Source organism: Oncorhynchus clarkii, chromosome 4 (assembly GCF_045791955.1).
Source record: "Oncorhynchus clarkii lewisi isolate Uvic-CL-2024 chromosome 4, UVic_Ocla_1.0, whole genome shotgun sequence".
NCBI classification, from domain to species: domain Eukaryota; kingdom Metazoa; phylum Chordata; class Actinopteri; order Salmoniformes; family Salmonidae; genus Oncorhynchus; species Oncorhynchus clarkii.
In genome coordinates this window covers 43716362-43740134 of record NC_092150.1, presented here as the reverse complement: position 1 = coordinate 43740134, position 23773 = coordinate 43716362, and the positions used below count along the sequence as shown (strand labels likewise).

The 23773-nt window shown below is 43.0% G+C and overlaps 1 pseudogene; it reads right to left on the bottom strand.

The window, feature by feature from the left end:
* Positions 1 to 23773, bottom strand: part of LOC139407510 (discs large homolog 1-like protein) — a 185104-nt pseudogene that overhangs the window by 70634 nt on the left and 90697 nt on the right.

Below are 23773 nucleotides of genomic sequence, written 5' to 3'. Positions count from 1 at the left end.
CCCCTCCAGGTGTCGCCCATCTTCCCCAGTGTATTTATACCTGTGTTCTCTGTTTGTCTGTTGCCAGTTTGTTTTGTTTGTAAAGCCTACCTGTGGATTTTCCCTTTGCGCCTGTCGCTTTCTAGTTTCTGTTTTCCTGGTTTTGACCATTCTGCCGGCCCTGAGCCTACCTGCCGTTCTGTACCTTGTCACACCACTCTGGATTATTGATCTCTGCCTGCCCTGACCCCGAGACGGCCTGCCGTTCTGTACCTTGTCACACCACTCTGGGTTATTGATCTCTGCCTGCCCTGACCCCGAGACGGCCTGCCGTTCTGTACCTTGTCACACCACTCTGGGTTATTGATCTCTGCCTGCCCTGACCCCGAGACGGCCAGCCGTTCTGTACCTTGTCACACCACTCTGGATTATTGATCTCTGCCTGCCCTGACCCCGAGACGGCCTGCCGTTTTGTTTTGTTACTTCGACACCATCTGCATCTGGGTCTTCTCCTGAAATGTGATAGTCCTGTAGTTGGACTGAGATGAACGCCTTTACTTTCAGGTACAGTATCAGTCAAAAGTTTGAAGACACCTACTCATTCAAGGGTTTTTTTGGAGAAAAAAAACTACTTAAAAAACACACATGAAATCATGTAGCAACAAAAAGTCTTAAACAAATTAGCAACCCTTAGCACACTCTTGGCATTGTATCAATGGGGTGGCAGGTAGCCTAGTGGTTGGAGCATTGGGCTAGCAACTGGAAGGTTGCTAGATCGAATCCCCGAGCTGACAAATCTGTCATTCTGCCCCTGAACAAGGAAGTTAACCCACTGTTCCTAGGCTATCATTGTAAATAATGTGTTCTTAACTGACTTGCCTAGTTTAAAAAAAGAAAATATCAAGCAGCTTCACCTGGAATGTTTTTCCAACAGATGCTAAGCACTTGTTGGCTGATTTTTAAAAAAAAAATTCCCTTCACTCTGTGGTCCTACTCATCCCAAACCAGCTCAATAGGATTGAGGCCAGGTCATCTGATGCAGCACTCCATCACTCTCCTTCTTGGTCAAATAGCCCTTACACAGCCTGGAGGTGTGTTGGATCATTGTCCTGTTGAAAAACAAATGGTAGTCCCACTAAGCGCAAACCAGATGGGATGTCGTATTGCTGCAGAATGCTGTGGTAGCTATGCTGGTTAAGTGTGCCTTGAATTCTAAATAAATCATACAGTGTCATCAGCAAAGCACCCCCACACCCCCTCCTCCATTCTTCACGTAGGGAACTACACAGAGATCATCCGTTCACCTACTCTTCATGTCACAAAGACATGGAGGTTGGAACCAAAAATCTCACATTTGGACTAATGTCCATTGCTCGTGTTTCTTGGCCCAAGCAAGTCTCTTCTTATTGGTGTCCTTTAGTAATGGTTTCTTTGCAGCAATTTGACCATGAATGTCTGATTCACGCAGTCTCCTCTGAACAATTGATGTTGAGATGTGTCTGTTACGTGAACTCTGAAGCATTTATATGGGCTGCAATTTCTGAGAATCTAATTAACTCTAATAAACTTATCCTCTGCAGCAGAGGTAACTCTGGGTCTTCCTTTCTCGTTGCGGTCTTCATGAGAGCCAGTTTCATTATAGCACTTGATGTTTTTTGCGACTGCACTTGAAGAAATGTTCAAAATTCTTGACATTTTCCATATTGACTGATCTTCATGTCTTAAAGTAATGATGGACTGTCATTTCTCTTTGCTTATTTGAGCTGTTCTTGGACTTTGTCTTTTACCAAATAAGGCAATCTTCTGTATACCTCCCCTACCTTGTCACAACACAACTGATTTGCTCAAACTCATTAAGAAGGAAAGAAATTCCACAAATGAACTTTTAACGCCTTGGAATTCATGGTTAATTTAAATGCATTCCAGGTGACTACCCCATGAATCTGGTTGAGAGAATGCCAAGAGTGTGCAAAGCTGTCATTAAGGCAAAGGGTGGCTCCTTTAAACAATCTCAAATATAAAATATATTTTAAATAGTTAATACTATTTTAGCTACTACATGATTCCATGTGTTATTTCATAGTTTTGACTTCTTCACTATTATTCTACAATGTAGAAAATAGTAAAAATAAAGAAAAACCCTGGAATTACACACCCTCATGACACTGAGTGAGGTGAGTGTGTGTGTTATGGCTTCCACTCCTGCCAGGGAGGCCAACTCTCACCTCTTTCCCCAACAGGGTCCTGTTGCCATGAGGGTCCTGTTGCCATGACATCAGAGTAGATAACCCAATCAGTGTGTGTAACCTGTTTACCAGAGCTGTGACCTTTTTTACTCTGTAGTTACCACGGGGGACAGCAAACGCACATCACAGATCACACTCACATCAGGCTCCATGAGTGGGCTCTCACTCTTTCGCTTCTATTTTGTCATTCGATCTCTCTCTTAATCAGTCTGCAAATATCTCCTCTGGTCAATTTCTGTCTTTGTTTGATCTCAGGCAAAACATGTGCTGTAGGAGTATTAGTATTTCTCACCCTCTGGCCTGAACTGGGCTACGATGTTGACCGTCTGTCCAGCGTTCTTCAGAGCAGCAGCTGCCTGCTCATGGGTTGCACTGTGGAGCTCAACCCCATTTACCTGCACACACACAGTTTGATCAATGAACAGCAAATGAACAAGGCATGTCAATGGAGATCTACAGTCAATTTAACCGTGTCAATAATACTCATAAATCACAAGAAATCAATAAGAGACTATCCCATTTCCGCGTGTGTGTGTGTGTTCTTACTGAGATGATGCGGTCTCCTTTCCGGAGCTCTCCACAGAGGTCAGCAGGTCCACCAGCCAGGATAAAGGAAATAAAGATTCCCTCTCCATCCTCTCCTCCTACTATGTTAAAACCCAGGCCTGTAGAGCCACGGTGTAACACCACCTTCCTGCGCTCCCTGAAACACACACACAAATATAAGGGAAAGGGGGATACCTAGTCAGTTGTACAACTGAATGCCTTCAACTGAAATTTTTCTTCTGCATTTACCCAACCCCTCTGAAGCAGAGAGGGTCACAGGGGGCTGCCATAATAAACATCCACGGCGCCCGGGGAACAGTGGGTTAACTGCCTTGCTCAGGGGCAGAATTACAGATTTTTACATTGTCAGCTCTTGGATTTAATCAAGCAACCTTTCAGTTACTGGCCCAAAGCTCTAACCACTAGGCTACCTGCCGTATACATAGCATTACACACACATTGTTAGAGGTTGGTACTATACAGCCACAGTGAAGTACAAGTACAACCCATTAAATCAGAACACACACACCTATGTTACATATGGTACACCTATGTTACATGTGGTACACACATATGGTACAAACTGATACACACACAAAGTCGAAGCCCAGACCCAAAAGGTGAAGTTTAGTTACTCCAGTCCTATTTTTGGATGTAGCATTCCCTCTAGTGGTGATTACGAACATTACACGTCTGTCTGGTCTGTTACAGCCATTCTCAAAAGGCGGACCAATATCCGGACCCAGAACGTGGTCAATACGGACTACGGGTCGCACTTTTTGGGGGGGAACTCGGTCGGCATTCGACTCCTGGTATCATATGAACACACACAAGACATGGAAAATGTCTGGAAATTAGTTTTAAAACTGGCAAAATGTTCCTTTTGTTCCATGGCATAATGTGTACAATTGCAGGAAATTATCTTTACAACTACCAACAAGAGGTGTGTGAACAATTTCAACAGTCTGGGGTCACATGGGTTGCGAGGTGGGGATTTTCTAACAACACCGATACATGACAATATACATCCGGTCCATTGCCACCTAGGAAAGTTGTATGACTGGACCTTCTCAAATGAGTACCTCTGGTCCATTATTTCCTCAGAAAGGCAGCATAGACATAGACAGCAGAGGACCCTGCTATGCTGCGTCTTTATATTCACCATCATTACTTCACTATCCCGAGTCCATTTTACATTACGAACGTTCAATGTCGTCTTGGTAAGCAACTCCAGTGTATATTTGGCCTTGTGTTTTAGGCTATTGTCCTGCTGAAGGGTGAATTTGTCTCCCGGTGTCTATTGGAAAGCAGACTGAACCAGGATTTCCTCTAGGATTTTGCCTGTGCCTATTCAGTTAAATTTGATTTTTTTTTTAAACTCCCTTGCTGACAAGCATACCTTTGTATGTGGACACCTGCTCGTCAAACAACAACGTTTCTCACATCACTGAAGTAATGAGATAGAAGTCACATATTTCAACAAAATGATTTTGTGCTATAGCGTCATCCCATTCATTGATTCACGATGGCGGAAACAGGACATGTTTGTTTCCTTGGACTGTCGGCATTCAGCAGTGAAAACAAATTTAATCTGCGACATGCTCGTAGATGTCGCGGGGAAAGGACTGAATGATACTTTTGATTTGTGATAAATGTATTGAACTTGATGCAGCTCAAGAAAGGATTATTAATCTTCATGAAGAAGTAAAACATTTGACCGAGCACCTTGAATGGAATAAAGATTCTTGGAGACTATTGCCATCTTGAAATGCTTCCTATCAAAACCACCAAGAGAATCATAATGGGACCTTCCTCGACTATCATACATTTCCACCATTGCACCCCTATACTAGCTTGAACCAGAAAATGGCTGCGTATTGTTCGACTCCAGGTGAGAGTGAATGGATGCGTATTGGAACCAGAAAGAAGGAGAAGAATCGTTCGAGGCGTGCCTGCCTTCTTCCCCCGTGTCCGGATTTAAGACTCTCAAATCTCTTTGAGCCCGTCCTCGCTTTCTTCAGCCGGGGACTTAGATGTTCCCTCCATGGCTGTGGATACCCATCCAGCTACCTCTCCCTGTCCTAGTCAAGCAACTGCCTGGGCAAGGCCTGGACCACCGCAGCCCCCCTCCCCTCCCCTAGGCCGTGCTCTCTGGATCAGAGCTGTTGGCTGTTGCGGCATGCATGCAGGCTGTGTCTCAGCCCTCTTCTCAGGTGAGATCTGTGGCTCTGGCCTAGCAATCTGATTGGAGCCACGACAGAGGCCGGATCATTCCGGCGATTGTGTTGAGTTCGATGGTGAGGCACACATCTGTACCTGGGGCAAAGACTGTACCTGGGGCAAAGATCAGGATATCACCAGGTTGCTTCACGAAACTGTGCGTCATAGTTAATGTGGGGTTGGATGACATTAAGTTGGCCAGATCGGAGCAGCTTAAAAATATTTGATAGACCTTATTCACAAGATGAAAGACTTAAAGAAGTGTCCGTTCACCTCTGGCCTTCTTCTTCCACTGGGTCATAGAAGTGGCTTATTCAGTAGACCGCTAGCGCTCCATGACTGGCTGAAAGTCTGTCGATCTGCAGGCATTACTTTTATCGACAATTTTGATACCATTTGGAAACAGAAAACACTTTTCAGGGATGATGGAATTCACCCAAGATCTGGGCTTCTCAGGCAGATCCAGATATTTTAATTTTGATCAGAAACATGGTTATCTTAGAAAATTGTGGATTCTGAGTTTACTATTGGTGGTTTTAAAGTTTTCAGGGCTGATTTCAACAACACACTATTCTATCTATACAAAAAGTAACCTTTCTGTGTCTCTTTTAAAGGCTTTGTCCAGTCCTAAACGATTTGAATTTATAGCTTTAAGTCTTCAACTAGGTTATAATTCTAAAGTAACTGTTCTGGAAGTCTACTGCCATTCCTCCACTAAGAAATGTTTGTTAACTGATTTAATAGCTTCCTTTTCTACTTCTGAGATGGGTTAGGATAGGTGGGAGGTGGTCGTAGGTGACTTTAACCTGTCCTGGGGAACCCAAGACAGACTGTTTAAAGGCTTTTTGTAATAACCTAAACCTCACTCAGTTGATTACTATACAAATACTCCAGAGAAATGTGTGGCTAGTGGTGTTTTCTCCCTGGATATTAGTGATCACTGGCCTATTGTTTGTATTAGAGATGTTAGGACTCATAGGGCAAAACCAGGCATTATCACAAGGAGAAATTTGTACAATTTTACTGAACAAGGTTTTTTACCTGACCTCTACCATTATGATCTTAACGCTCTCTCTCCCTCTCTCTCTGCCACTCTTTCTCTGTTTTCTTTCTCACTTGGGCAAACATTCTGCCTCTCTCACTCTCAGTCTTTCTGTTTTCTTTCTCATTTCATTGCTCACGGCAACAGCGAGCATGGAGAGGGAGCTAAGCAGAGTGACAAGACAATTGGCAGCACACTTCAGTGTGTGTGTGTTTGTCTGCCTGTTTGTGTATGTGTCTATCCTGTGTGTGTGTGTGTGTGTGTAGACTACATATAAATCATATTTAGTGTCTGCCTCTGTCTGTAAGGTCCAGTGGGTGTGTTTGAGGCTGAGAGACTGAGAAATGAACTGCTGTGGTCCCTGCTGTGACCTGGCAATCTGTTCCTACTTATGACAGCACTGTATGTCTCTCTCTCTTGCTCTATCTGCTGTGGCAGGAGAAAGCCGCCCAAGGTGACCAGAGCTTGTCTGGCTCACCTCCCTGCCCCCCAGACGTATCTCCCTGGGAGTTACACAGCTGGCCTCCCACTAGCTTCAACACCATTCATCTTTCATAACTGTATCTGCCAATTCCAGCAGCAGACAGAGCAAGAGAGAGAGGGCAGAGAGATACAGAGAGATAAAGAGAGATAGGGGGGAGAGGGCAGAGATGGAGACAGGGAGAGATGGGGCATAGAGAGGGAGAGAGTTAGCAAAGACAGAGAGAGAACAAGAGTGGGAGAGTGAGGGAAAGAAGGGGTAGATAGCTGGAGACTGACAGAGAAAGGGATGGCTGTAGGAGGAGTAGTCGAAAGATGAGGAGGAGATACAGTGCCTTCAGAAAGTATTCATACCCCTTGATTGATGTTACATTTTGTTGTTACAGCCCAAATTCAAAATGGATGAAATATTTTTTTTTCACCCATCTACACACACAACCCCATAGCGACAATGTGAAACATGTTTTGAAACATTTTTGCTAATTTACTGAAAATTAAATACAGAAATATCTAATTTATCACACCCCTGAGTAAATACAGTTGAAGTCAGAAGTTTACACACACCTTAGCCAAATACATTTACTGAGTTTTTCACAATTCCTGGCATTTAATCCTAGTAAAAAATCCCTGTCTTAGGTCAGTTAGGATCACCACTTTATTTTAAGAATGTGAAATGTCAGAATAATAGTAGAGAGAATGATTTATTTCAGCTTTCATTTCTTTCATCACATTCCCAGTGGGTCAGACGTTTACATACACTCAATTAGTATTTGGTAGCATTGTTTAACTTGGGTCAAACGTTTCGAGTAGCCTTCCACAAGCTCCCCACAATAAGTTGGGTGAATGTTGGGCCATCCCCCCTCACAGAGCTGTTGTAACTGAGTCAGGTTTGTAGGCCTCCATGCTCGCACACGCTTTTTCAGTTCAGCCCACAAATGTTCTATAGGATTGAGGTCAGGGCTTTGTGATGGCCACTCCGATACCTTGACTTTGTTGTCCTTAAGCCATTTTGCCACAACTTTGGAAGTATGCTTGAGGTCATTGTCCATTTGGAAGACCCATTTGCAACCAAGCTTTAACGTCTTGAGATGTTGCTTCAATATATCCACATAATTTGCGTTCCTCATGATGCCATCTACTTTGTGAAGTGCACCAGTCCAGGGGCGATAAAGTCTTAGACCACTGTTATTCTACCCACAAGCAAGCATACCCAACCGTGATCTGCCCAACAATGCCTCTCTACCAGATGAACTCAATTCATTTTATGCAAGCTTAAACAACATCGTGCGGGTTGAGAGGGCGGTTACCGACCCAGAGGATTGGGTGATCTTGCTCTCCGAGGCCGACATGAAAAAGGTCTTTAATCAGGTCAACACCCTGCGGGCTGCGAGGCCCGACAATATTCCAGAGCGCATTCACATCACTGACAATCTGAAATGGTCCACTCCACACAGACAGTGTGGTGAAGAAGGCGCAACAGCGCCTCCTCAACCTCAGAGGGATGAAGAAATTTGGCTTGGCTCCTAAGACCCTCAAACTTTTACAAATGCAAAATTGAGAGCATCCTGTTGGGCTGTATCAACGCCTGGTATGGCATTGCACTGCCCGCAACCACACAGCTCTCGAGAGGGTACCCTGACTGCACTCAAGGACATCTACAGTACCCAATGTCACAGAATGGTCAAAAAACTAATCAACCACCTGAGCCACGGCCTGCTCACCCCGCTATCATCCAGAAGGCGAGGTCAGTACAGCTGCATCAAAGCTGGGACCGTAAGACTGAAAAACAACTTCTATCTCAAGGCCATCAGACTGTTAAATAGCCATCACTAGCCGGCCTCTACCCAGTACCCTGACCTGAACTTAGTCACTGTCATTAGCTGGCTACCACCCGGTTACTCAACCCAGCACCTTAGAGGCTGCTGCCCTATGTACAGTGCATCTGGAAAGTATTCAGACCCCTTCCTTTTCCCCCATTTTGTTATGTTACACCCTTTTTCTAAAATGTTAAATTATTTGTTTCGCCTCATCACTCTACACACAATACCCCATAATCAAAGCGACATGTTTGCAAATTTTTGCAAATGTATTAAATATAAAAAACAGGTACCTTATTTACATAAGTATTCAGACCCTTTGCTATGAGACTCGAAATTGAGCTCAGGTGCATCTTGTTTCCAATGATCATCCTTGAGATGTTTTTACAACTTATTTGGAGTCCACCTGTGGTAAATTCAATTGATTGGACATGATTTGGAAAGGCACACGCCTGTCTATGTAAGGTCCCACAGTTGACAGTGCATTGCAGAGCAAAAACTAAGCCGTGAGACTGAAAAGATTTGGCATGGGTCCTCAGATCCTCAAAAGGTTCTACAGCTGCACCATCAAGAGCACCTGGTTGCATCACCGCCTGGTATGGCAACTGCTCGGTCTCCAACCGCCAGGCACTACAGAGGGTAGTGCGAACGGCCCAGTACATCACTGGGGCCAAGCTTTCTGCCATCCAGGACCTGTATACCAAGCGGTGTCAGAGGAAGGCCCTTAAAATTGTCAGACTCCAGCCACCCTAGTCATAGACTGTTCGTACCGGAGCACCAAGTCTAGGTGCAAGAGGCTTCTAAACAGCTTCTACCCCCCCAAGCCATAAGACTCCTGAACACCTAATCAAAAGGTTATTGCCACCCCCCTTTTACACCGCTGCTACTCTCTGTTGTTATCATCTATCCATAGTCACTTTAATAACTCTACCTTCATGTACATTCTGTATTATCTCAACTAACCTGTGCCCCCACACATTGACTCTGTACCAAAACCCCCATGTATAGTCCATGCATTGTTGGTTAGGGGCTCGTAAGTAAACATCTCACTGTAAGGTCTACCTACACCTGTTATATTCGGCACATGTTATAAAAAACATTTGATTTGAAACCCTTTGTAAAAGTGGTCAAATGGCGTGTGTTCATTATCACACAGCTTACCTTGTGATCTCGTCGTCTCCCAATATGCTCTTGGGGATGGGTGAGTAGCGTCCGGGTGTGTCGGGGGTATGGGGCTGGCTATGGTAGTTGGACGGGCTGATATGGTTGTCCTTGTGAGGGGAATATGCTAAAGAAAAAATACACACACAACAGGCCTCAGTGTGTAGATAGCAAGTTAGCATTAACGGCTAATGCTTTGATAAACTGTAATAAAATGCTGCTTAGTGAGGGGGGAGCTAGGCTACACTAGGCTAATAACTCACTCTCTACTTGAGCCTTCCCTGGTGTAGACAGAGAGGTAGATCAGGAAACTATAAAACACATGGCTGGCAGGGGTAGGTAATCTCCTTAAATGAACACAATCTTCAATAATGGCATAAGCACCAGAACAGAACTCTCAATAATGTTGTCTAGGTAAAATATGGGAGTTACAATATGGGAGTTGCCTTAGGCAACAGTGCAAAACTGAAATGAGCTACTAAAAAATAAAGGATCTTATAATATAATCATAGGTATATTAACTAAAAGCAATGCTTGTAGTTTCTTGAAGTGAGAAAAGTGACCAATATCTATGATAAAGGTGTTTATAGGTGACAGGTTTTAAAGAGCCTATTTGAATGTGACCTGAACAGTGATTAAACCATTGTTTTCCACCAATGTCATATTTCCCATTATGTTTGGTCAAAGTCAAACTACAACCTCATCAGTCCAGTACTGTGAGACAGGAGGCATTGTTTTAAGTGAATAATACCAACGCTCTGCTCTGCCATCCTTGTTGGTTGATATTGCTATGTAGGCTACTATCAAACCACAACTGGTCATTGATTGATTTCAGTTCTTAGTGTGCAGTGCAGACCGGGGGACATCCATGGGAGTATATTCAGCGATAATTAAATTGGCTCACATTATACTGTAAGCCCAATTCTGATGATCAGTAATTGGTCAAGATATAGGCCTACTCCCTCACTGTGACTACTGGATTACTACTGTAGCTATGGGGGACAGCAGCCAGCAACAGCAGCCATCCATGTGGTTTGGTCCACACCACATGGCTCCTTTCAAATAACCTGCTGTCTGTCACAGCTGCCCTGGGATGAGTGGAAAGATTGTGATCACCATGTGTGCGTGTGTGTGTGTATGCATATATGTATGTGTGTGCACTCACAGTTGGTGATGTCGGGCGGAGTGAAGCTGTCGTTCATGAAGACACTGGTGGGTTTCGCCACTTTCAAGTAAACCACATCGGGGGTGTTTTTCAAGGCCTCCACGGCATCCTCGTGACTCACCTCCTCAAGACAAGCGCTGTTTACCTGGAAGGAGAGAGAGGTGGTCATTTGGCTTTTCAGTTGATTTAGCAGGTAGTTTCATACAGTAGCTGACATAGCAGGCAAACAGGCTGGCATTTTTAACAAGCCACAACAAAACTTAATCTAAGTCCCTTAAAGAATCAAATCAAGTTGTATTTGTCACATGCACCGAATACAACAGGTATCGACTTCACAGTGAACTGCTTGCTTATATCCTTCCTGTTTGGCCCTGTCCGTGGGGTATCATCGGAAGGGGCCACAGTGTCTCCTGATCCCTCCTGTCTCAGCCTCCAGTATTTATGCTGCAGTAGTTTGTGTCAGGGGGCAAGGGTCAGTTTGTTATATCTGGAGTACTTCTCCTGTCTTATCCGGTGTCCTGTGTGAATTTAAGTATGCTCTCTCTAATTCTCTCTTTCTTTCTCTCGGAGGACCTAAGCCCTAGGACCATGCCTCAAGACTACCTGGCATGATGACTCCTTACTGTCCCCAGTCCACCTGGCCGTGCTGCTGCTCCAGTTTCAACTGTTCTGCCTGCGGCTATGGAACCCTGACCTGTTCACCGGACGTGCTACCTGTCCCAGACCTGCTGTTTTCAACTCTCTAGAGACAGCAGGAGCGGTTGAGATACTCTTAATGATCGGCTATGAAAAGCCAACTGACATTTACTCCTGAGGTGCTGACTTGCTGCACCCTCGACAACTACTGTGATTATTATTATTTGACCATGCTGGTAATTTATGAACATTTGAACATCTTGGCCATGTTCTGTTATAATCTCCACCCGGCACAGCCAGAAGAGGACTGACCACCCCTCATAGCCTGGTTCCTCTCTAGGTTTCTTCCTAGGTTTTGGCCTTTCTAGGGAGTTTTTACTAGCCACCGTGCTTCTACACCTGCATTGCTTGCTGTTTGGGGTTTTAGGCTGGGTTTCTGTACAGCACTTTGAGATATCAGCTGATGTAAGAAGGGCTATATAAATACATTTGATTTGCTTATGAGCCCCCCCCCCCCCCCAAAAAAAAACAATTGTAACACAAGAGCTAAAAAATAACAAAGAATGAAACTATATACAGGGAGTACCAGATAAATGTGCAGGGGTACGAGGTATGAGACAGACATGTACATAAAGCCAGGGTAAAGTGACTAGGCATCAAAATAGGTAATAAGAGTAAAGAACAGAGTAGCAGCAGCATATGATGAGTGTTAAAGTGTGTGTGTGTGCATGCGGATGTGTTGTGTAGGTATGCGTGTCTGTTATGTGTGTGCGTATGTAGTGTACGTGAATGTGTGTGGGTTTTGTGTGAGTGTCAGTTTAGTGTGTGTAGTGTGTATGTAGTTTATACAGTTGAAGTCGGAAGTTTAGATACACTTAGGTTGGAGTCATTAAAACTCGTTTTTCCACTCCACAAATGTCTTGTTAACAAACTATAGTTTTGGCAAGTCGGTTAGGACATCTACCTTGTGCATGACACAAGTAATTTTTCCAACAATTGTTAACATACAGACTATTTCACTTTTAATTCACTTTATCACAATTCAGAAGTGTACATACACTAAGTTGACTGTGCCTTTAAACAGCTTGGAAAATTCCAAAAAATGATGTCATGGCTTTAGAAGCTTCTGATGGGCTAATTGACATCATTTGAGTCAATTGGAGGTGTACCTGTGGATGTATTTCAAGGCCTACCTTCAAACTAAGTGCCTAACTTCTTGACATCATGGGAAAATCAAAAGAAATCAACCAAGAAAATGGTAGACCTCCACAAGTCTGGCTCATCCTTGGGAGCAATTTTAAAATGCTTGAAGGTACCACGTTCATCTGTACAAACAATAGTACGCAAGTATAAATACCATGGGACCATGCAGCCATCATACCGCTCAGGAAGGAGACACGTTCTGTCTCCTGGAGATGAACGTACTTTGGTGTGAAAAGTGCAAATCAATCCCAGAAAAAACAGCAAAGGACCTTGTGAAGAAGCTGTAGGAAACCGGTACAAAAGTATCTTTATCCACAGTAAAACGAGTCCTATATCGACATAACCTGAAAGGCAGCTCAGCTCAGCCATAAGAGAGCCAGACTACGGTTTGCAACTGCACATGGGGACAAAGATCATACTTTTTGGAGAAATGTTCTCTGGTCTGCGGAAACAAAAATATAACTGTTTGGTCATAATGACCATCGTTATATTTGGAGGAAAAAGGGGGAGGCTTGCAAGTCAAAGAACACCATCCCAACCGAGAAGCACGGGGGTGGTAGCATCATGTTGTGGGGGTGCTTTGCTGCAGGAGGGACTGGTGCACTACACAAAATAGACAGCGTCATGAGGAAGGAAAAGTATGTGGAAATATTGAAGCAACATCTCAAGACATCAGTTAAAGCTTGGTCACAAATGGGTCTTCCAAATGGACACCCCAAGCATACTTCCAAAGTTGTGTCAAAATGGCTTAAGGACAACAAAGTCAAGGTGTTGGAGTGGCCATCACAAAGCCCTGACCTCAATCCTATAGAAAATGTGTGTGCAGAACTGAAAAAGTGTGTGCAAGCAAGGAGGCCTACAAACCTGACCAGCTCTGTCAGGAAGAATGGGACAAAATTCACTCAAATTCACTCAAATTCACTCAATTGTGAGAAGCTTGTGGGAGGCTACCCGAAACGTTTGACACAAGTTAAACAATTTAATGGCAATGCTACCAAATACTAATTGAGTGTATGTAAACTTCTGACCCACTGGGAATGTGATGAAATAAATAAAAACTGAAATAAATCATTCTCTCTACTATTATTCTGACATTTCACATTCTTAAAATAAAGTAGTGATCCTAACTGACCTAAAACAAGGAATTTTTACTTGGATTAAATGTCAGGAATTGTGAAAAACTGAGATGAAATGTAGTTGGCTAAGGTGTATGTAAACTTCTGACTTCAACTGTATTTACTCAGGGGTGTGATACATTAGATATTTCTGTATTTCATTTTCAAAAATGTGCAACTGTATATACACTGAGTGTAGAAAACATTAGGAACACCTTCAAATATTGAGTTGCATCCCTTTTTTCCCCTCAGATCAGCCTCAATTCATTGGGCCATGGACTCTAAGATGTCAAAATCGTTCCACAGGGATGCTGGCCCATGTTGACTCCAAAGCTACTCATAGTTCTGTCAAGTTGGATGGATGTCCGTTGGGTGGTGGACCATTCTTCATACACAGTAAACTGTTGAACATGAAAAACCAAGCAGTGTTGCAGTGCTTCACAGACTCAAACTGGTGCACCTGAAACATATCCATTTCAAAGGCACTTAAATCTCTTGTCTTGCCTATTCACCCTTTGAATGGCACACACACACAGGACACCTACACCACCCGATGTCACAGGAAGGTCATAAAGATCATCAAGGACAACAACCATTGCCTGTTCACCCCGCTATCATCCAGAAGGTGAGGTCAGTACAGGTGTTTCAAAGCAGGGACCGAGAGACTGAAAAACAGCTTCTACCTCAAGGCCATCAGACTGTTAAACAGCCACCACTAACACTGAGTGGCTGCTGCCATACATGTAAAAAAATTATCACTAGCCACTTTAAACAATGCCACTTAATATAATGTTTCACATACCCTACATTACTCACGTCATATGTATATACTGTACTCTATACCACCTACTGCATCTTGCCTATGCCGTTCTGTACCATCACTAATTCATATATTTTATGTACATATTCTTCATCCCTTTACACTTGTGTGTGTAAGGTAGCTGTTGTGAAATTGTTAGGTTAGATTACTCGTTGGTTATTACTGCATTGTCGGAACTAGAAGCACAAGCATTTCGCTACACTCACATTAACATCTGCTAACCATCTGTATGTGACAAATAAAATTTGATTTGATTTGAGATAGGGTCAATGCAGATAGTCTGTGTAACCATTTAATTAACTATTTATCAGTCTTATGGCTTGGGGGTAGCCGATGCTCCGATACCGTTTGCCGGACGGTAGCAGAAGGGTGACTTATTTGGGCCTTTCTGCTGATATAGAGGTGATGTACTGGGCTGTCCAGACTACCCTCTGTAGCGGTTTTCGATCGAGGGCAGTGCATTTGCCATATCAAGCGGTGGTGCAGAAGGTCAACATGTTCTCGATGGTGCAGTTGTAGAACTTTTTGTGGATCCGAGGGCCCATGCCAAGTCTCTTCAGCCTCCTGGGGTGGAAGAGGACCTATTGTGACCTCTTCACAACTGTGCAGTTGTGTGTGGACCATATTAAGTAAGTCCTTAGTGATGTGGACCCCAAGGAACTTGAAGCTATTGACCCGCTCCACTACAGCCCTTGGTCTTACTGACATCTGACCTCCTCCCTTTATGCTGTCTCATCGCCATTGGTGATCAAGCCTACCGCCACTGTGTTGGAGTTGTGCATGGCCATGCAGTCGTGGGTGAACAGGAAGTACAGGAAGGGTCTAAACACACACACCTGAGGGGCCCCTGTGTTGCATCCCAGGATAAGCCGTACCATCAAACGGAACCTGGTAGGGTGGGGGCTAGCAGAGCTAGGAGAGGTGAAGAGATATGCACTTCAAATTGGCTACTATTGATCAGTATCAGCCTACCTAAGTCACTGTTTAGATATGCGGCAATATTGACAAATGGGCGGAGCCAAGTGTCAACAGGGAGCAAGGATGCTAGAGCAGGTTAGGAAACACTGCAGGTTAGGAAAGACGTTGTGGCCTATGAGATAACGAACTACTTAAAACATTTTTTTTTTGTAATAGATAAATATAGTAAATGGGTAGAAGCGTTCCCAACTTCCTTGGCGGACACAATTATGGTAGCTAACAAATTAGGTCAAGATATTATCCCTAGAGTTGGTTTACTAGGATCTATTTCTTTAAACAATGGATTACATTTCAGCTAATAAGGTAGACCATAAAGAAATGCCAGAGTTAGAGAGACCAGAACAGGTAGACATAGAAGTTTAAGATATACTATCAGAACACATGAGAAGACTGTTTGTTAACCAAACCCGTATGTCCAAAATTTTGTGTCCAACATGTAAATTACAGGAGAAGGTGATTCACTCAATCCAACCAGGAGACTGGGTCTGGGTCCAATCCCTCAAGAAAAAAGACTGGAAACAGCCACGGTGGAAAGGACCATACCAGGTGCTACTGGTGACAGCTACTGGTGCAGTACAAATAGCGGAAAGAGACACCTGTGTCCATATTACACACTGCGGGAGGGTAAGACACACTGACACTGTCGAACAAACACAGAGTTAGGAGAAGAACCGAATACCAATAGGGTTCGGAGGTCACCTCTCTAACGAAGATTCCCTAACCCGCCCGATCCTCACTGTGTGCGTTCAATAGAAGTGAAAGTATGGGTTGGCCTCTAGCCAGTGATATGTTCTCCGGAAAGGGGTGGGGCTTTACAGGAGTGCTGGTCGGTCTGAAATGTCTGATTGTGGGAGCCATATTCCTAATACACCATGACCCACCTGAGAAGGCAGAAGGTGGTAACTTGACCTATAGTGTAGAAGATGAGGATTTTGTATTACCAAAGTACAAAAGGTCACTTAATCTGGGTAGAAAGGAAGTGAGAGTAGAGCTAGGGAAGGATGTCTCAGTTGAGTTCTATGTAGACCAAATGGGGTCTCTGACCCCTTGGCAGTCTAGAACTATGGGCCTTTATGGAAGAAATCTGTGCAGGTACCCGTGTAATTCATGGAATCAGGTCATAGCTCACACAGAGAGAGAAGGCTATGTAAATCCACACACCCAATATGGAAACAGATGGAGTATAGTAAAGGTGAGGGTTTTTGACTGTAATCCGGAGCAAGGGCTGTCTTCCATAAAGGTACAAAATACCATTAAAAATGTAAAGAAAGAGGATCTTGGGTTATGGTATGTTGGTTTTGGGGAAGTCAATGACGCAACAGATGGTGAGATACGGACCGATTCCGAGCTCCGACTAGTGGGAGGACGAATACAGATCTCCAGGCCTAGGAGATGGCTCCGTTTCTTTTAACCACGAGGAGCCAATGTTAGATGAGACTATCTTCAATATTTAGATCAAACTGTTCTTTTCATGAAGATTATGATGAAAATCCTAACAGGAAGAGTTATAATTGGATATAGAACAGTCATTGATGAGTATTGAACGTAAATACAGGTATTGGTTTGGTTTATGACATATAGTGTTTGATATATCAGTGTGTATTATTTAGTCATTAAGGGTGGATTGATAAAATAATCTATATGTTTAAAGATAATGATTAAATAATTCTACCCTGAAACTTAACCATTAGGGATTATAGTTTATGTAGCATGTATAAGGGATAATTAAAGTATTAAACATAACTCCAACTAGGTTGGACTGGGAGGGAGATAAATGTGTGTATATGTGTGTGCCTAGGAAAATACAGAGAACAATTAAACTGTGGTTTAAACTGTGGTTCTAGCCAGGACGGGTTATCGAATCGATAATCCACAGATGAAACCACAGTGAAGGAAAAGCAGCCAACAAGTTCTCAGCATATGTGGGAACTCCTTCAAGACTGTTAGAAAAGCATTCCTCATGAAGCTGGTTGAGAGAATGCTAAGAGTGTGCAAAGTTGTCATCAAGGCAAAGGGTAGCTACTTTGAAGAATCTCAAATATAAAAAAATATTTTGATTTGTTTAACCCTTTTTTGTTTACATGATTCCACATGTGTTATTTCATAGTTTGATGTCTTCACTATTATTCTACAATGTAGAAAATAGTACAAACAAAGAAAAACCATGTAATGAGTAGGTGTCTCCAAACTTTTGACTGGTACTGTATATAGCATAATGAGAATCGCTATACATATCGTATCGGCACCTAAGTATCGTGAGAATATCATATAGTGAGTTCACTGGAAGGAGTTCACTAAAGGAATTTTGAAAATGTCTGTTTTTCACTCAACTTTATGAAAAATAATAATATCATATGTCATTTAGCAGACACTTTTATCCAAAGCGACTTAGTCATGTGTGCATTTGACGTATTAGTTTTACGTATTGGTGGAATCAAACCCACTATCCTGTCGTTGCAACTGAGCTACAGTGGACCACAACTTTAAATCTAAATCCAATGACATGGTTCATTTTTTGTTGTTGATTTCATGTTGAATTCACGTTAGTTGACAACTCAATTAAATATAAATCAAAACTAGACATTGAACTGACGTCTGTGCCCAGTGGGTACTGTCTTTCAGTAAGGAGAAGATGAAGTTACAGGGCCTTACAGCCAATAGTTTGTCTCCTATTTGCAACCTCCCGTCTTTGTGTGCAGCCCCTCCCTCAATGATCTTGGTGACATAGATGCTGTTGTCGCCTGTGATGTGCTGGTTCCATACTCCCCCCGCAATACTGAACCCTAGCCCTGGAAACAGAAGTAGGGAGGAAAAGAGTAAGAGAGAGAAAGGGAAAAGAGAAGGGTAGAGAGAGGGAGAGAGAGAAGGGGAGTGAGGGGAGTGTATTACAACAATAAAACCGTATTGGAACTATATTAATCCTCTCAGGGTGTCATTCAGAGGGTATCACTAGGAGCACAGAGAGTCAGAGAGTCAACAACAAGCATCATAAAGGTATCCATCAGTTCAACACATTTTAAGGTAGACTTATGTATAGGAAGTCACCCTGCGATGTATGATGATATCATATCACTGTGTCTAGCTTTAATCTCCCTTACCTTTTAATTACTTTGAGGTCTATGGTTTTCTAAACTTTTGGTCCTTTTAATTACTTTGAGCTCTATGGTATTCTAAATTTTAGGACCTTTGACTAGTTTGAGTTCAATGGTTATCTAACCTTTAGGACCTTTGACTAGTTTGAGCACCATGGTTTTCTTACCTGCAGGACCTTTGACAAGTTTGAGCTCCGTGGTTTTCTTACCTTTAGGACCTTTGGCAAGTTTGAGATCCATGGTTTTCTTACCTTTAGGATCTTTGGCAAGTTTGAGATCCATGGTTTTCTTACCTTCATGACCTTTGACAAGTTTGAGCTCCGTGGTTTTCTTACCTTTAGGACCTTTGGCAAGTTCGAGCTCCATGGTTTTCTTACCTTTAGGACCTTTGACTAGTTTGAGCTCCATGATCTTCTCTGAGAGTGCTTTTCTCCTGCGGACGTAGAGCCTGACGATGCAGCCGGCCACTTTTAGGGCCTCCACGGCCTTACTGTGGGTCACATCCCTCACGTCTGCCTCGTTTACTCTCAAGATGCAGTCATTCACTCTGCAGGAAGTGTCAAACACACCAATCATTAACTCTGCAGCCAGAAGAGTCAGATACAGGGGTGAAAGTAAGGCGGTATGGTCCTGTACAGCATCACGGTAAAATAAATTGTGGGGTTATGCTGTACCGGTAAAGCATATCACAACAATGAAAACAAAATGTTAAGAAAACTGTAGGCTATTATAACATTATTTATTATTACCATATGGCAGAAGCATTAATATGAGTGAATGGACTTGAAAACAGGTGGTCGGCCTAGAGTATATCCTATGCTCCAAAATGCGATGTGGTTAGACGAGAACACTGAAATTTGCCAAGGCAGAAATGCATGCGGACAGCAGTGGAGGCATTGATTCTGGCCTATTGACAATCACCAAATGTCATTTCACTTTTTGGTGTTTTGGGTAACAGATGTCTCTTTCCATTAACAACTATTTGGAGGCTGGAAATATGTTGCGAGTGGATGAATGTATGTGGGTAGCCTAGTAAAGGAGCCATTTGAAGTGATTGTTTGACAGTCATGACTGATTGTGTTTATGCCACTATACAAGTTGACACATCTTTATGAATAGTCCCACAGAAATGCTATTGAATTAATATGGATTCTAAATATAATTACATGATTAGGCCCCACGGGCTGCCTGCCCATTGGGCAGGATTAGGCAGTCCAAGGAGGCATTTTCCGAGCTAAACTGACCAAGACCTCCAACAACACATAACACCGCATATTATTCTTGTTATGCACGTGAGTGAGGACCCAAAAGCGGTTTAACAAAAACAGAGTCCTTTAATGTCAAAACACAGGGAAGACATAGATCCTCTTCAGATGTATATAATGGCAAAATAGACAACCCGCAGAGAGGGCGATAAATGAATCATAAAGTCCTTCTGATATTTACAGAAGAGTCCCCCTTCTAGCAGCAGAGGAGAATAGCTGGGTTAGAGTCCCCTTCTTAGCAGCAGAGGAGAATAGCTGGGTTAGCGGCGACAGACTGCTGGTCTCTCTGGGTAGGCGCGGGTCGTAGAGGACAGAGGTACCTGATCACACGTAGCATCAGATGAACAGACAGATTCCGACAGGACGGGACAAGGGTGAAGCAAACGAGATGATAGTTTGGTTCTGGCATGAGAAACTCAAACGAGAATCTGACAAAGACAGAAGCAGGAACAGAGAGAGAAATAGAGACCTAATCAGAGGGGAAAAAGGAACAGATGGGAAAAGGGTGAACGAGGTAGTTTAGAGAAGATGAGGAACAGCTGGGAGAAGGAGAGGAAGAGAAGGTAACCTAATACGACCAGCAGAGGGAGACGAAGTGAAGAGAAAGAACAGGAACAAGACATAATATGACAATACATGACAATTCTGCCCAAAAACAATGATAACTTCTCTCACATAGTGGCATGAGGACTATTTACAGTAGGTGAGTGTTGATGCCGCCCCATTATAAGCAGAGCCCACTTTAACAAAGGCAGGGGTGCAAAATATTTAGCTTATCCATGCCCAGCGTGCCTTTGGAGAGACTCAGCGCTGAGGCGCTCCACCAAGCTCCATCAAATTAATTTAACAAAATGATGTAGCCTACGGTAGAAAGAGTAGTAGCCTATGTGGTTTTTCTGAAGCCCATAGACTGGAGACCAAATGTATTACAATTTCATGGGACACTTTTTCAATCATTAACTTATTATTGAGGAGAGAGTGTGCAGGAGAAGACATCAGCTTTTGAGTGGCTGAGGCATAATCAAACAGACGTGGACAGCAAATGGTGCTGAAAGTAATTAATTTCAACAACTGTCTTTATTTTAATTAGACTTCACCAGCAACAAGATGCCTTTGTTGAAGCCTACTCTTTCCTACAAAAATAAGAGGTTGGTTTACCTGTTTGATGGACGCAATTATGCAATGCATAGATTTTGTTGGTATAGCCAAATCCTCCAATACTTTCGCCATGCACTCCTTAAATACCTCGATGTCTGGGAAGGGCTTGGTGTGTTCGTTTAAAAACAGGGCTCAAATTGAGTGAAGGTATGCCATACCTTTTGTTAAAGAAAAGGGCAAAAAGGATACTTATTGCTAGCTTTATATTTAGAAATACATAAAAAGTATCCAGATAAAGCATTCAATTCAAAATCAAATCAAATTGTATTTGTCACATGCGCCAACTACAACAGGTGTGTAGACCTTACCGTGAAATGCTTACTTACAAGCCCTTAACCAACAATGCAGTTCAAATAGAGTTAAGAAAATACTTTACTATTATTTATTTTTACATTTTTTTCACCTCAATTTTACCAGGTAGGCCAGTTGAGAACAAGTTCTCATTTACAACTGCGACCTGGCCAAGATAAAGCAAAGCAGTGCGGCAAAAACAACACAGAGTTACAGATGGGATAAACATACATCAATAACACAATAGAAAAATCTGTATAAACTGTGTGCAAAATGAAGTAAGGAGGTAAGGCAATAAATAGGCCAATAGTGCCAAAGTAATTACAATTTAGCAGTTTACACTGGAGTGATATATGTGCAGATGAGGATGTGCAAGTAGAAATACTGGTGTGCAAAAGAACAGAAAAACTAAAACAAATATGGGGATGAGGTAGGTAGTTGTTTGGATGGGCTATTTACAGATGGGCTATGTACAGCTGCAGCGATTGGTAAGTTGCTCTGACAGCTGACTCTTAAAGTTAGTGAGGGAGATATACTGTAAGTCTCCAACTTCAGAGATTTTTGCAATTTGTTCCAGTCATTGGCAGCAGAGAACTGGAAGGAAAGGCGGCCAAAGTAGGTGTTGGCTTTGGGGATGACCAGTGAAATATACCTGCTGGAGCGTGTGCTCGGGTGGGTGTTGCTATGGTGATCAGTGAGCTGAGATAAGGTGGAGCTATACCTAGCAAATACTTAGATGACCTGGAGCCAGTGTGTTTGGCAACAAATATGTAGTGAGGACCAGCCAACGAGAGTATACATGTCGCAGTGGTGCGGTAGAAGAGAGAACAGTCTATGACTTGGGTAACTGGAGTCTTTGACAATTTTTTGGGCCTTTCTCTGACACCGCCTAGTATATAAGTCCGGGAAGGCAGGAAGCTTGGCCCCAGTTATTTACTGGGCCGTAATCGTTTTAGTCTCCTGAGAGGGAAAAGGGGTTGCCGTGCCCTCTTCACGACTATCTTTGTGTGTTTTAGACCATGATAGTTTGTTGGTGATGTGGACACCAAGGAACTTGAAACTCTCGACTCACTACACCGCAGCCCCGTCAATGTTAATGGGCAGGTTAATGGGCACTTCTGTTGTTGGGTTAAGCAACGGACGACTAGCCAACCGTTGAAACTTACAATTGGGTGAAAAGGTAACCTTTGAAGTTGCCATGTTTAAATTCATAATATTTAATTATTTGCAAACAACAACCGTTTTGTTGCAAACAACACACTCTGGTATGCCTATTTCTCAGTCCATTCTTCCCTGAAAATTCTATTTTCATTATCCACCTTTCTAGTGAGACTTTTCTGAGAGACTTTTTCTCTTGATTGCAAGCAGTTTTTCCCCATTCAGCGCACAAAGAAATATAAAAAACGAATTTAATAGAGACATTTGTGATTTAATCAGTGAAAATATGTTACGGACATTGAACTGATTATATAGCTGACTAACCAGATGTGTTAAAAATGTTTTAATTTGTAGCATAGGAATATGAATTGGGCTGCTATTATGTTCTATTCTTCCGACTATTCGAAAATGTTTAAAAAAAATTGCCTCTGTACACCTTTCTAGTTCAGAGTGGATAAGGAGGGGGGTGGCAATGTTTTGTCTCGCATGGACGGCAGAACATCCAGGGCAGGGCCTGTTATGCCAGTACATTTTTTAGGTGCATCCGCACGCACACACCCTTGGTCAAATACATAAATCTTTCACTCTACAGCCAGGAGACTCAAATACATCAGTCATTCATTCTTTACCCAGGAGAATCAAATATATTAGTCATTTACTCCACAGGGAGAATCATCAGGAGTCAGTTAATGTGATTCACACCATGGACCCATAAGCTGCAATGTGATTCAGTTCATAGGCTGAAATGCGATTGGGATCATGTAACCATATACTGTGGTGTTACCAACCTGAGGCATCCGTCCTGAGCTGCAGCTCCTCCAGGGATGATCTTGGTGATGAAGATACTGGGGTCTTCTCCAATGTGGGGGTTATCTGTCCCCCCCGCAATACTGAAGCCCAACCCCGAGTTACCCTACATAGAGGGGCAGAAGAGAGAAATGGGTTTGGTTCAAATCAACTGTTAGATGTCATAGGCAGAGTTCCTCTGTCCAGTGTCTGTGTTCTTTTGCCGTTTTTATATTTTCTTTTAATTGGCCAGTCTGACATATGGCTTTTTCTTTGCAACTCTGCCCAGAAGGCCAGCATCCCGCAGTCGCCTCTTCACTGTTGACGTTGAGACTGGTGTTTTGCAGGTACTATTTAATGAGGCTGCCAGTTGAGGATTTGTGAGGCATCTGTTTCTCAAACTAGACACTCTAATGTACTTGTCCTCTTGCTCAGTTGTGCACCGGGGCCTCCCACTCCTCTTTCTATTCTGGTTAGAGACAGTTTGCGCTGTTCTCTGAAGGGAGTAGTACACGTTGTACGAGATCTTCAGTTTCTTAACATTTTCTTGCATGGAATAGACTTCATTTCTCAGAACAAGAATAGACTGGCGAGTTTCAGAAGAAGAGTCTTTGT